This window comes from Hyaena hyaena, unplaced genomic scaffold (assembly GCF_003009895.1).
Source record: "Hyaena hyaena isolate Hyena2069 unplaced genomic scaffold, ASM300989v1 scaffold_568, whole genome shotgun sequence".
Taxonomy (NCBI): Eukaryota; Metazoa; Chordata; class Mammalia; order Carnivora; family Hyaenidae; genus Hyaena; species Hyaena hyaena.
This window is the reverse complement of record NW_024081199.1, coordinates 1,089,871-1,102,186: the sequence shown is the minus strand read 5'-3', so window position 1 is coordinate 1,102,186 and position 12,316 is coordinate 1,089,871. Positions and strand designations below refer to the sequence as shown.

General features: G+C 46.5%; 1 protein-coding gene and 1 non-coding gene across 4 annotated transcripts in view; one reads left to right on the top strand and one right to left on the bottom strand.

Annotated features, from left to right (window-relative positions):
• HNF1B (HNF1 homeobox B) overlaps positions 1-12,316 on the top strand; it is a 53,005-nt gene that overhangs the window by 16,396 nt on the left and 24,293 nt on the right. The window lies entirely within an intron of this gene.
• LOC120248131 lies at positions 4,734-4,840 on the bottom strand. The gene has a single exon (XR_005532500.1). It is a non-coding gene; the product is annotated as a U6 spliceosomal RNA (small nuclear RNA).

Here is a 12,316-nt window from a genome sequence, read left to right as displayed (position 1 = left end):
GGGTAGCAGACAAGGGGCGGGTTGGGGGGGGGGGGCATTTATTAGGGTAGTCGTAAAAATATTCATCTCCACAGCAAAGGTCCCCAGAGTAAATAAACCCTATTGTCCCAAAGTAGCAAATTATTTCAGTTCAGAAAAGAAACAAATGCCACCTTGAAACATCTGGTCTTTTAGGAAACACTTTGTACTGACTGGGAGTTTAGGGGTGGACCTGGCTCCAGTGTTCTCCTTCATAAGGACCTTATCTGACAGCCATTTTATCTGCTGAATTTGAAGGTCATTTTATCTTGCGGTACCACCCCATCGGCTGCCACTGGGTTGAGGAAGACAATCAGGATATTAATGAGATTAAGAGGCCCAGCCTTCAGAGATTCTGCTGGCAACCTCCTCCTGATAGTGGACTGAGCCTGGTCTGCATACAAAGAAACCTGGTTGGTGGGCTGGTGGCGCTCAGAGCCTCTGCACAAAGGGGCCGGGAGATACTGGAGTGCTATCACGGGAAGCAGCCCCATCAGCCATGCCTAATCCCCCTGAAGGAGCCTTAGATGATTCAAGGACTCCTTGTTGCCTCCAGTCAGCGCTGAGGAGGAAGGAAGCTGCCTGCAAGCACACCCCCACTCCTCCCTCCCCACCTGCAGGTTACAGGAGAAGTGCCCTTGGAATCTGTTTGTTGAAGGTTTGATGGGAATGGAAAGGAACTTGGGGAGAATTAAGCACCAGAGGTACAGACAGCGGCCAAAATCTGTGCAAGGGGCCTTTGAAGCTAACTGCTCCATGAGAAGGCACAAGATCTGGCATTTTGCCTCTACCACTTTTCAAGGAGAAGTACAAGCACAAATGGGGAAGCTGTATATAGCTTATAGTGTGTGTGTGTATATATAGCTATACACATGGTGCACACACACACATATATGAGAATTCATAAAAATATATGAATGAAACATAACCCCAAAATAAGGTCAAATGAAGCATTCAGTTGTGGTTATCATCCCAGAAACTCTGGAATAGGAGTTGGCAAGCTTTTTCTGTAAAGAGCCAGATGGTAAACATTTTAGGCTTTTTGGGCAGTATAGTCCGTCTTCACAGCTACTTGACTCTGCCTTTGTAGGATAAAAGCAGCCACAACCATATGTAAACAAGTGAATGTGGCTGTCTTCCAATAAAACCTTATGTGTAGGACTGAAATTCAAATTCTCTATCATTTTCAAATATCACAAAATATTCTTTGGATTTTTTCCCCAGCCATTTTAAAAAGTAAAAGCCAAACTGAGCTCATGGGTCCCACAAAAACAGGCTGCTTTGGCCTATTTGGATCACAGTTTGCAGACCCCAACTCTAGGATAATGGTTCCTGAACCTTGCCACACTTTAGAATCAACTAGGGAGCTTCTAAAATCCCAAAGCCCAGGGATGCCTGGTGGCAGTCGGTTAAGCATCCAACTCTTGATTTCAGCTCAGGTCATGATCTCACAGGTTGTGAGTTCGAGCCCCTCATTGGGCTCTGTGCTGGCAGCATGGAGCCTGCTTGATATTCTGTCTCCCTCCTTCCATGCCTCTCCCCAGCTTGCTCTCTCTCTCTCAAAATAAAAATAAATATTTAAAAAAATGTAAAAATCTCAGTTCCCAGGCTGTGCCATAGACGCCTGACCGTCAATCACCCTGATGTGTAATACACATTGAAGGTAATCTGGGGAAATCCTTTTTTAAATCCAGTGGGTGTAGCAATGAGTCAGGCTATGCAGGTAGACTTGAATTCCAACCTCAATTTGGCCTGTGTGACCCTGGGCAAATCTCTGGTATCACTAAGCCCCAGTGTTTCAATTTGTAAAGTGGGGACACCAACTCAGGCAGTCGTTAGAAGTATTAAACGAGCTAATGTATGTAAATCTCATAAATGGTAGCTATTTCCGTTCCTTGCAGGGCCTTGTTTTGGCCCTGCCTTTCTCTCCGTTCCTCTTGGAGGTTTCTTTCAATCCTGACTTTTAGAGAATTTGAGTGTTTCCAACTAGACACTCATCTTGGTGTTTGTAGCAGATTAAGCCTGGCTTCTTGTATAAGGCAGTTTCTCATTCTTCCAAGAAAGACTGTTCATAATGCATTTCCAATGATAGGCATTCAATGCAAATGCACTAAACAGAGAGAGCTGGGAAGCTCCAAGGATTGTGGGGAGGGGTGGAGGCTCATGACCATGTAGCTGGAGGTCAGGTTCATAAGATGACCCTGAATTTCCTGTAGGGCATTTTTCTCCTTTAATTTAAGGAGGCGTGAGCACCCTGCTTGTTAGTAATTAGCCCTGGGAACCTGCCAATTAGAGGGGGTGTGGTACTTTCTTGGTGGAAGCCCAATCGGAGAAGCTTAATGGCCTTTGTTCTTAGGAGAGAAGCTCCCCCAAACTTAAAGCAAAAGAGCAGTAAGAAGGGGAGAGTGGGCACAGCTCCTGCAGTGAACACAGGAAACCTCAGAAGCTCCAGAGGGCTGATTTCTCTGGAAGCTACTTCTTACAACCTGTGAGCCTGCGTCTGCTTAAGGTACCTTCCCGTTGCCCTGTGCTCTTTCTTCAGCAGCCAACAAAAGCACCACTGTGTGAGTTTAGCCACTGCGGAGTCAACTGATGAAGCCCAATCTCTAATGCTTTCAGGAAGTAAAAAACCACCTTTCTCACAACATAGGCTCCTGTCCTTCCCAAGCTGGAGGAACACCATGCAGATATCTTTAATGTTTAATGACTCTCCTGAGGGAAGTCTGCATCCCCTGAAGCAAGCTGGCTACCTGCAGGCCCTCGCCTGGACCGCATTCAGAAGCGGGTATCTGGGTAGCAACGGGTAGCACCCCAACAGGCTTGGGCTTGATCCATGGTTCTTTCACTGTCTGGTAGTTACTTACCCTCTTTGAACCTCAGTGTGTTTGTCTATAAAATAGGGATCAGGAATTGTGATGTCTATTTCCTCAGGGCTGTTGTGAGGCTTAAGTATGAAGTATGATAAATGGCCCAGCACCTAGGTGCCAGACAAGGTATTGTTGGGTTGGCTCAGGAGCCCTTAGGGCCTTTCGGTTTTCTTGGGTTCTTGACTGGGGTGTGGCTTGCAGTTTCACCCTGGAAGTTTCCTTTTCCGTGAACCCTGCTTCTCATTTGAGACCTCAGAAAACATGAAACCCAAATATTGGCATGACCTATACTTCTCACATCTCTTTCCTGAGCCACATAAAAGGGATCTGGGGAGCTCATGAAAAACACCCACATCTCCCCCACCTACACCTTTTAGAATCAGAACTTTATGTTGGAAGGGGGGGTCAGGCATGGAAAGTTTGAACAAACTCTCTAGGAAATTTGGATGTATGGTCAGGGCTGGACATCACAAGGCCAGATGGAGCAGGAGGGTCCCGAAGGGGTTGATGATGGTCCTGACAGCCCTGTGCTAAACTAGGAGGGGTGATGCAGATGGGGGAAGGGCCCTGGACTAGGATTCAGGAGACCTGAGCTCTGAATGAGAAGGGGTGACCGTGGGCCAATCATATAACTTCTCAGGGATTCTAACCAATGAGGATATCAGATTTCTCAGCTCTGACAGGTTATTATTTGGAGATTGTGCATAGCATCAAGTGTTGGGGCCCAGGCCCTGCTGCCTGAAGTAGCAGAGGGAGGTTGGCCATTGTGATATCTTATTGTTAAGCCCATCATCTGTCTTTCCCTCGCTCCTTCCCCATTTCAAGAACTGTGTGCTGTTACAATCCTTCCACCTTTATTAGGGACCATTAGAGCTTTACAGCACCAGCAGATTGGGTGGGGCCAGTCACAATAAACAGATTTATAATGGGTGTAAACGAGACACCTATCACTGCTGAAGGTTAACACTTTCAGGGCCTTTGAGTGGCAGCCTGCATGCCCATTGCCTTCTGGCCCTACTCAAGGCAGGGCGCCTCTTCCTGGTCAGCACCTCTTGGACTGGGTTGGCGACGAAGCCCACTGAGATCTTGTTCAGCGAGCATGGAAAACCTCTGAGTAGCATCTCCCATTTGTGTCACATCAGTTTGCGTGGTGGGTACAAAACAGCTGCTTGATTTATCTCAAGATATTTTACCAATGGAAACAGAGACAAGCCTTCTCCTCCTCCTTTTTAAAAGAAATTTTTTTAACGTCTATTTATTTTTGAGACAGAGCACAAGCTGGGGAGGGGCAGAGAGAGAGGGAGACACAGAATCTGAAACCGGCTCTAGGCTCTGAGCCATCAGCACAGAGCCCGATGCGGGGCTTGAACCCATGGACCCCAAGATCATGATCTGAGCCGAAGTCTAATGCCTAACTGACTGAGCCACCCAGGTGCCCCATGCCTTCTCCTGCTCCTTGAGAATCCTACTGCCAGGTGAAGTATAGGGTTTGCATCACTATGTGTCAAAGAAAAAGAAAGAAATCCAGTAAGTCTTATTCTTCCTGTAAAGAAGAGTAATTATCGAAGTCTCTAAAACCGTGTATGCATTGAGTGGTAGAATTACAGGCTGTACCAACATCAAAGCTCGAGTTGGCTCTCTTCACCACTGTGTCTCCAGTCCATAGCTTGTGCCTGGCACATGGTAGACATTCCATTATTTGTGCACTGACGATATCTATTATAAAGGGCTTCTTGTCCAAAAGCTGAATGCATTTTGTAATCTGTTTTTCAGGTTTAGAGTTAAACTGAGCATGGAATCTGTCTCATTTTATATAACATAGTACTACGTATTATGATTTTTTTTTCTTTAAATATGGAACGCTTCACGAATTTGCGTGTTATCCTTGCGCAGGGGCGATGCTAATCTTCTCTGTATCGTTCCAATTTTAGTATATGTGCTGCCGAAGCGAGCACTACGTATTATGATTTAAAGCATACTTTCCCTTTTCTAGAAACAATAGCATCTAGCTCTACATCCAATGATACTGCTTATCCAAAGTATACAGTATGCATACACACACACACACACACACACACAAGACCTCCAATATTTAATGTTACCAGGAAGTTTTCAAAGAACATATTATTGGGGTGTCTGGGTGGCTCAGTAGGTTGAGCACCAGACTCTTGATTTCAGCTTAGGTCATGATCCCAGGTGGTGGGATTGAGCCCTGTGTTGGGCTCCATGCTAAGCATGGAACCTGCTTAAGATTCTCTCTCTCTCCCTCTGCCCCTCTCCCCTGCTCACATGTGCATTCCCTCTCTCTGTAAACATAAAAATAAAAAAGAGCATTTTATTCTTTCTCTCTTAATGTTCTACTGGTTTAGTTTCTACTGGTTTAGTTTATTACTAACTTAGTCTACTAGTTTAATTTAGTTCTACTAGTTAGCTTAATGCTCTACTAGATTAGTTCCTATTATAATTTCTTACCAGCACACCTTGGACAAGAAAAGAGCTAGAATAGCTCTTCCTGAGTTTCTGTTGAGTGAACTGAGGTCTAGAAAAGGGACTGGACTTTTTGCAGATCAGAGGCATTTGGAGGGATGGCTCTAAGTAGCCACCATCCTTAAGGAATGCTCCCTGAGTGCTTCTCTGATGCTCCTATTCACTGGAAGCCAGTAGTCATCCAGCATCCAAAGCCTCAGTAGGGATGCTTGGTGCTGCCTGGGACCCACATCCATGAGCTGGCACCCAGTGGCAATCTGTCATGATGATGGCAATGCTGCTGCTGCTGCTGGAGCTGCCTCCAGCGACGGTGATGAAGAGGCTGGGGTCTGGCCAGGCAAACTCCCATAACGGGGTGGCTCTGACACTTACCAGGCCTCAAAGGATCTTCTCCCCGGGTGTCACTTCCCAGTGGGGCCTTGCTTATGAATAGGTCACAGTGGAAAACCTCTCCTTTCTAAGGCAATTTTATGAGCCCTTCAGTCACAATACAGATGTCTGTTTTTAGGACCTTACTTTTGTGTGGACGCCCAGTGGCTCAGTCTGCTGATGGCTTTATAGCCTTCTTCGTTGCCCAGATCCACTAGAAGCGTCATCATCCTCCTCGGCAGCCAAGCCCAGGGGCCTTTGTTGCAGCCATATTACCCCTCCCCGCAAAGGCTGCCTCTGAGAAAAGAGACCCCAGGAGCCAGACTGCGGCAGGGCTCTGTCTGTCCTCACAGCCTTTAGGCCTAATGATGTCCACCATTAACCCTTCTTAGTTTTCACTCCAGCTTAGTTTTCACTTTTCTCCTTTGGAGAAGGCATTTAAGTGACTTGTGTTGCCACAGTAAATTCCCATTAATTGATCCTTCCTCAAAATCAACCTGATTAATCCCAAATTGGGTTCTAACAGGGTGTCTAAATTTGGGGTTCCCATCTGGACCCCCAAACCTTCAGAAATGCTCAGCCTGTGTTCATGGAAGCACCCATTTCTACCCCTCCCTGCTTAAAGCATCCTAGGTAATGAGAGTTATGCTTAGGCCTCAAGAAGTGAGGAATGCCCCCACCAGGCACCCCCACTGGCCCTTTACACGCTAGGTAAAGCACTGCTCAAGATCTGTGCTGCTTCAGAAGTAATACTCCTTGGTGCACCCACCCTGCGCCTTCAAACACAAAATCGCCCCAATATGTCAGTGCTCTTTCTAGTTTGATTATATTTTACTCCCGTTTCTCCTCGTCTCTCCCCCATTTTCCTTCTTTGAGGGGCATGCCTCCCACTAACCTCAGCAAAATCAGGAGATCTAGAGGAGAAATGTGTACCACCATCACTTCTGCACCACTCAGCCGCAGACAGTGTGGAGCATGGTCATCAGTTCCTCATTCCATCAGTATTTACTGAGCGCGCCTAGCACAGGCTAGGCTCCGTGCGAGGACCCGAGGACGCAGTGGAGACAGCAGGCAAGGTCTTGCCCTCATTGGGCTTACATACCAGTGACAGTCAAGAAATGAGTAAACAAACAAAATAATTTCAAACTATTTGGGCGGGAGGTCATGATGGAGGCTCAACATACCTGTAGTTAATTTGGGGCTTACAGGCAGGAGGAAAAAAGGTCAGCTTCTGGATACCACTGACTTGCGGGGGCCCCTTCACAAGAGGTAGTGAAAAATAACCTCTTCCTCTTCGAATCTCAGCTTTCCATTCTGTTGAACGGGCATCTGTGACACACTGAGAGCAGGCTGCGTAAAACACTCCCAGACACGAGGACTTCTCAAGTTCTCAAGTGCCGACCTGGTTTCTTTCACTTGTTTCTTTCAGCCTCCGGGCTGAAGGGCTTGTTGCAAAGGATCTGATGTTTGCTTGCAGAAACCGGCTCTCTGGTAAGGGCCAGGCATGGTGGCCAGTTTCTGTGGCCCCTCCTACCTCCCCACATGTGTGATTTTCTCAGGTGTGCTGTGCAGGTCAGCTTCTGTTCTCAGCCAAGATGCTTTTGATGGAAGACGATTTTTCCCTTTTGGTTACATTTGCTTTGATTTTTATAAGAAAACCAGTTTGTGGGCTTCCCTTAAGTATCACTCAACTTTTACTCCTTGAGTTCAAGAATGTTTACCGTCCCCACAGGCCTGTCTGTGTTCCTCCTCTTAGGAACTGGGCTCCTAACCCAGCCACCTCAGGTAGAAAGAGATGTGGAATTAAAACCCAGCCCAGTGTTTAAACTGCTTCCATCTCGCATCAGCTTTTTTCCTCCCAGGCTTTTGGATTTTTAACCTCTTGAATTCTTCACAAACATTAATCTTTATCCCCAGAGAGGAGGAAATATGAAAAAGAAATGGTGGTAGTCCCATGTTACCAATGAGGAGACTAAGGGAGCTGTGCTATCTCCTTTATTTAAAGCTTTTATTTCTGGAGTTCCCAGTTCACACTCTTTTTATCCCAAATGAGCATCTTAGGCATTCACTAGACTGAATCATTTGTGTGTCTGCCTCTTTTCTCAAGAAAGTGACTCCTCTGTGGGGAGAGAGGAACTGGATTTCTGAGGATGCGTTCCTGGGCCTAATTCTCTCTGGCTCCCTCCCCAGCCCTGTTTTGGAGTCATAGGAAAGACAGCCCTGTCTACCCATAACTGATGGACAGAGTTGTTTCCTTTAGGAGGAGCTTTTTTTCACAGGCTCCCGCTTACCTGGGTTTAAATTCCCAGTTTCTAGACCCAACAGGGTTGGGCTGCACTCTGCATGAGGTTAGAAACACAGGGGAAGAATGTGTGTGACAGAGCTCTGGCCAGTTGAGTAATGTTTACTCTGTTGGTGGCTGGGACGCTCATTTGCGCTGGCAGAGGTCCATCAGCCGGAGGAACATTCCTGCATTATCAGGGATGGGAGATTGGCTCTGAAATGTCAAGGGTGAAAGGCATCCCACCAGATCCTGGGTGCAGCTCACAGACCCCAGTAAAAAAGGACCCCCTCGCCTCAGCGCCAAAGGCCATGTGGGGGCAAGATGAGCCTCACATTGCCCGGAGGGCCACACCTCCTGCTTCTTTTCTTACTAAAAAGAGCGATTCTGGTCATGTTTTCCTGGCTGACATTACTCTTCTGTTTGCCTGGCATTTTCTCTCTGAGCAAAACCCAGTGCTTCTCTTACCTTATTTAATTCATTCATCATTGTGGCTTCTAAGGAAGGAAGATCCATATGCCCATCTTGTAGATTAAAAGATCAAGACCCAAAAGTTGACTGGCCCAGAATCATCAAGGCAGAGAGACAGAAAGAGAGAGGGTGTTAATTTCAAGTTTCTAGACACTGGTGCCCTGTTGATTTCTGGAATTGTGGAATTGGGCTCTCAGCTGGTTTTAGAAGCTCTAAGAAAGGGGCTCCTTGGTGGCTCGGTCAGTTAAGTATCTGACTTCATCTCAGGTTATGATCTTGTGATTCATGGGTTCAAGCCCCATGTAGGGCTCTGTGCTGACAACTCAGAGCCTGGAGCCTGCTTTGGATTCTGTGTGTGTCTCTCTTTCTGCCACTCCCCTGCTCATGTTCTGTCTTCTTCTCTCTCCCCAAAATAAATAAAACATTAAAAAAAAATTTTAGAAGCTCTAAGACAGCTATAGTTCTAAGTCCCTGAAGCACAGGTTTCTGAAAAGTTCCTGTGGTTGAATACACCCTCAGCAGGTCCTCTCTGGGGTTCCTCCTGCAAGGCAGTTGTGTCTGTCTTTGAAAACAGATACGTGGTTAGTTCTATAGAACCTGACATTCACATCATAAAAACCACCATGCTCTGTAAAGTAACCCAATAAAAACCATGTGGTTTATGGGGACAAAATAGGGTTAAGTGCACAATACTCAAAACTTCTTCAATGACACCCTTTAAAAAGATAAGAATCTAATAAAACATTAGTAGAGTTTTACACCTGTTCCACGGTTAAGAAATACGTAAATGCTGTACAATAATAAATATGGCACTTTACCTTGAAAACAGTCCTGAAGTTTGCCTATGGAAGCAGGCATCAGAAGGGCTATAGCTTAAGAGTTGATGTGAAGTAGTAGATGGAAGGTTGTCAGAAATTGAAGGAAAATTCTAACTCCAGTGTGGACTGGTGTGGCTTATAGCACATGCAGTGAACTGATGGTATTTGGTAGATGTTCAAAGTATGTGTGCGTGCATGTGTGTGTGTGTGTGTGTGTGTGTGTGCACATGCGCATGCGTGTATGTACGTGCATGCACACTAGTATGGTTAGTGTTGTCCTATGTGGCTCCACTCAGCTGGGTGCAGATTTCTGCATTCCTCAAGTGTGAACTTCATGTTACAGTCAGATTATCCCATATTTGTCAGTAGAATTGGAACAGATCCACACTTTCAATACCAACATTGCCACAGGACTGATGGCATTTTATCCTTCTGCCTGAAGGGATGCTCCCTTTTTCTAGAGCACAGCTGCTCAAAGCAGCTGAGGGCTCATTCCTTCATTCAGGAAATACTCACAGTTCCAGGTCCTCTGTTAGGCTCTGAGGATGCAACAAAGAGTAAAAAGCCATCCTTTCCTTTGGGAGGGAATGAAAAGTATCCTATCATCAGAACACTATAGTGCAGGGTGACCGACTCCTGCCGTGGGTCTCAACTAAATGTAAAATACAGAGGCACCTGGGTGGCTTAGTCGGTTAAGTGTCTGACTTCGGCTCAGGTCATGATCTCACAGTTCATGGGTTCAAGCCCTGCATGGGGCTCTGTGCTGACAGCTAGCTCAGAGCCTGGAGCTTGTTTCAGATTCTGTATCTCCCTCTCTCTCTCTCTCTCTCAGAAATAAATAAAACATAAAAATAAATAAATAGATAGACAAATAGATAAATAAATAAATGTAAAATACAAAGGCCAAAGCAGATAACTACCAGGATGAATTGAAGAGAGCTCCACAGAGGAGGTGGCATTTAACCTTCTTAAAAGATGTGGCATGAAGGAGGGAAGAGCTTTCCAGGCAGAGGGAAGAGCAGATGCAAAGGCACAGAGGTAGGAGATGGCAGGGCCAATGGGACGAATGGAAGGTGCTTTGACATGGCCGTTTGGGATGTCATGGGAGATGATACAAGTAAGGTGAGCTGGAGTCACAAAGGTCTGATTCTGCTAATTTTGGTCTTGGGGTTTTTCCAGAAGACAGCAAGGGGCCATCATAGGTCTCCAAACAGGGCAGTGACATGGTGGTACGAGTTTGTTTGAAAAAGAAATTCCAAGCTCCAGCCAGGAAAAGAGTGCCCTAGAGGTGGGTGCTGGTGCAGGAAATAGAACATAGAGATGCTGGCTTCTGGAACCCATAAGCTTCTTTCATGTGTTGATGTGTTTGTCTCTAGATTCTAGCTGGGATGACTTTTACTGCTATGCTGTGGTTCATAGGACCAGTGGTGGGGGCATGGACAATTAGTGACTTGAGCCAGGAAGGGAGCAGAAGGTACACGGCCACGTCTAGCATTATCATATCTCCTGTGGGACCTCTGGGGCTGTTAACCTGGCATCTTAGGCATCCTGACCCAGAGCCCTTATGGTATATTCATTTCCAGAGCTTGTAATGGTGAAGAAAGAAAGGATGGATGCTATTCCACTCCCCGAGCACAGTACCTGGCACATGATAGGTACTCAATAAAGTTTTGTGATCTCAGCCTCCTGAAGACATCTTTTAAACAAAGACAGTCCCAAATAGAAGGAGCTGAGGTATCTCGTGCCAAACATGTTCTGGGGACTTTCACATCCACTGAATCGTCCATCTTCCTCCCTGTGATCCTAAGGGGCAGATAATGTTAACAGCAGAGAAACTGAAGCTCAGAGAGGTTAAGTAACTTCCCCAAGGTCACACAGCTAATATGTGGGAGAACCAGGATTTAAACCCAAGTTGCCTGACTCCAGAGCCTCCTCCACTTTGCTTCTCCTTTGAAGCGCCGTTCTGAACTTGTGAAATACACAAGGACCTGGCCTCTCTCTTTTCTCTGACAAGAACCTCTATTTCTGAGGAATTGCCAGTGGATAACTTGGGATCCACCTTCCACCTCCACACCCCCTTTAAGGTGGCTGCTTGATTACAGCCACCTTCTCTGGGTCCAGAGTGACTGCCAAACTCCTTGGTGAGAGAAGCACTGGTGGGAAAGGTTACAGATGAATCTGGAGCAGGTGAGCAACCCCATGTCCAGCCCCCACCACACTCTGCACTGAGAACAGCTCCCTCCCCACAGCAAGCAGACCTCGGGCTCAGAGATGCAGAAGCTAGAACTCACCCAGGACAATGACGGCAGAGCTGAGATCAAACAGGGGTGATCCCCTACCTCCCAGCCCAATGTTACCACTTAGCCGGAGGTCTAGGTCCCTCTGCCTTTTTTTTTTTTAAGTTTATTTATTTATTTTGAGAGAGAGAGAAAGCGCAATTGGGGAGGGACAGAAAGTGAGTGAGAGAGAGAGAGAGGGAGAGAGAGAGAGAGAGAGAGAGAGAATCCCAAGCAGGCTCTGCACTGTCAGTGAACCTGAACTGAAGTCTGATGCTTAACCAACTAAGCCACCCAGGTGCCCCAAGGCCCTTCTGTCTTTAAACAGAACAGCTCCACCCTTACATTTCTCATAAAATGAAGCTCTGCAGGGGGAGAAAACAAGGTTTGAAAAATACAGCAGCCTTGGGCTACCCTGGCTGGATTCTAACAAATGGCTCTTGATTCTCTTCTGCCAGGCTCCTCCTAAAGAAGGCTTTGTTTCCTGTGGATATCCCTGGTTAATTATTTTTAAATACATAATTATGTAGCCTGCAGTAGGGGAGAAGCCTCCCCATGACCCATATTTGATCATCAGAGGACGGGCCCTCTTCCTTTGGCCAAATTAAATAGGCTAAAACCAGAATCTGTTTGACTTGAGGCTGAATCGATGATGGGGACAGGCTGGGAGGTGAACACACACCTGACTCCCAGCGTTATCACCACTTTCTCAGGAGCAGAGCATCTTGG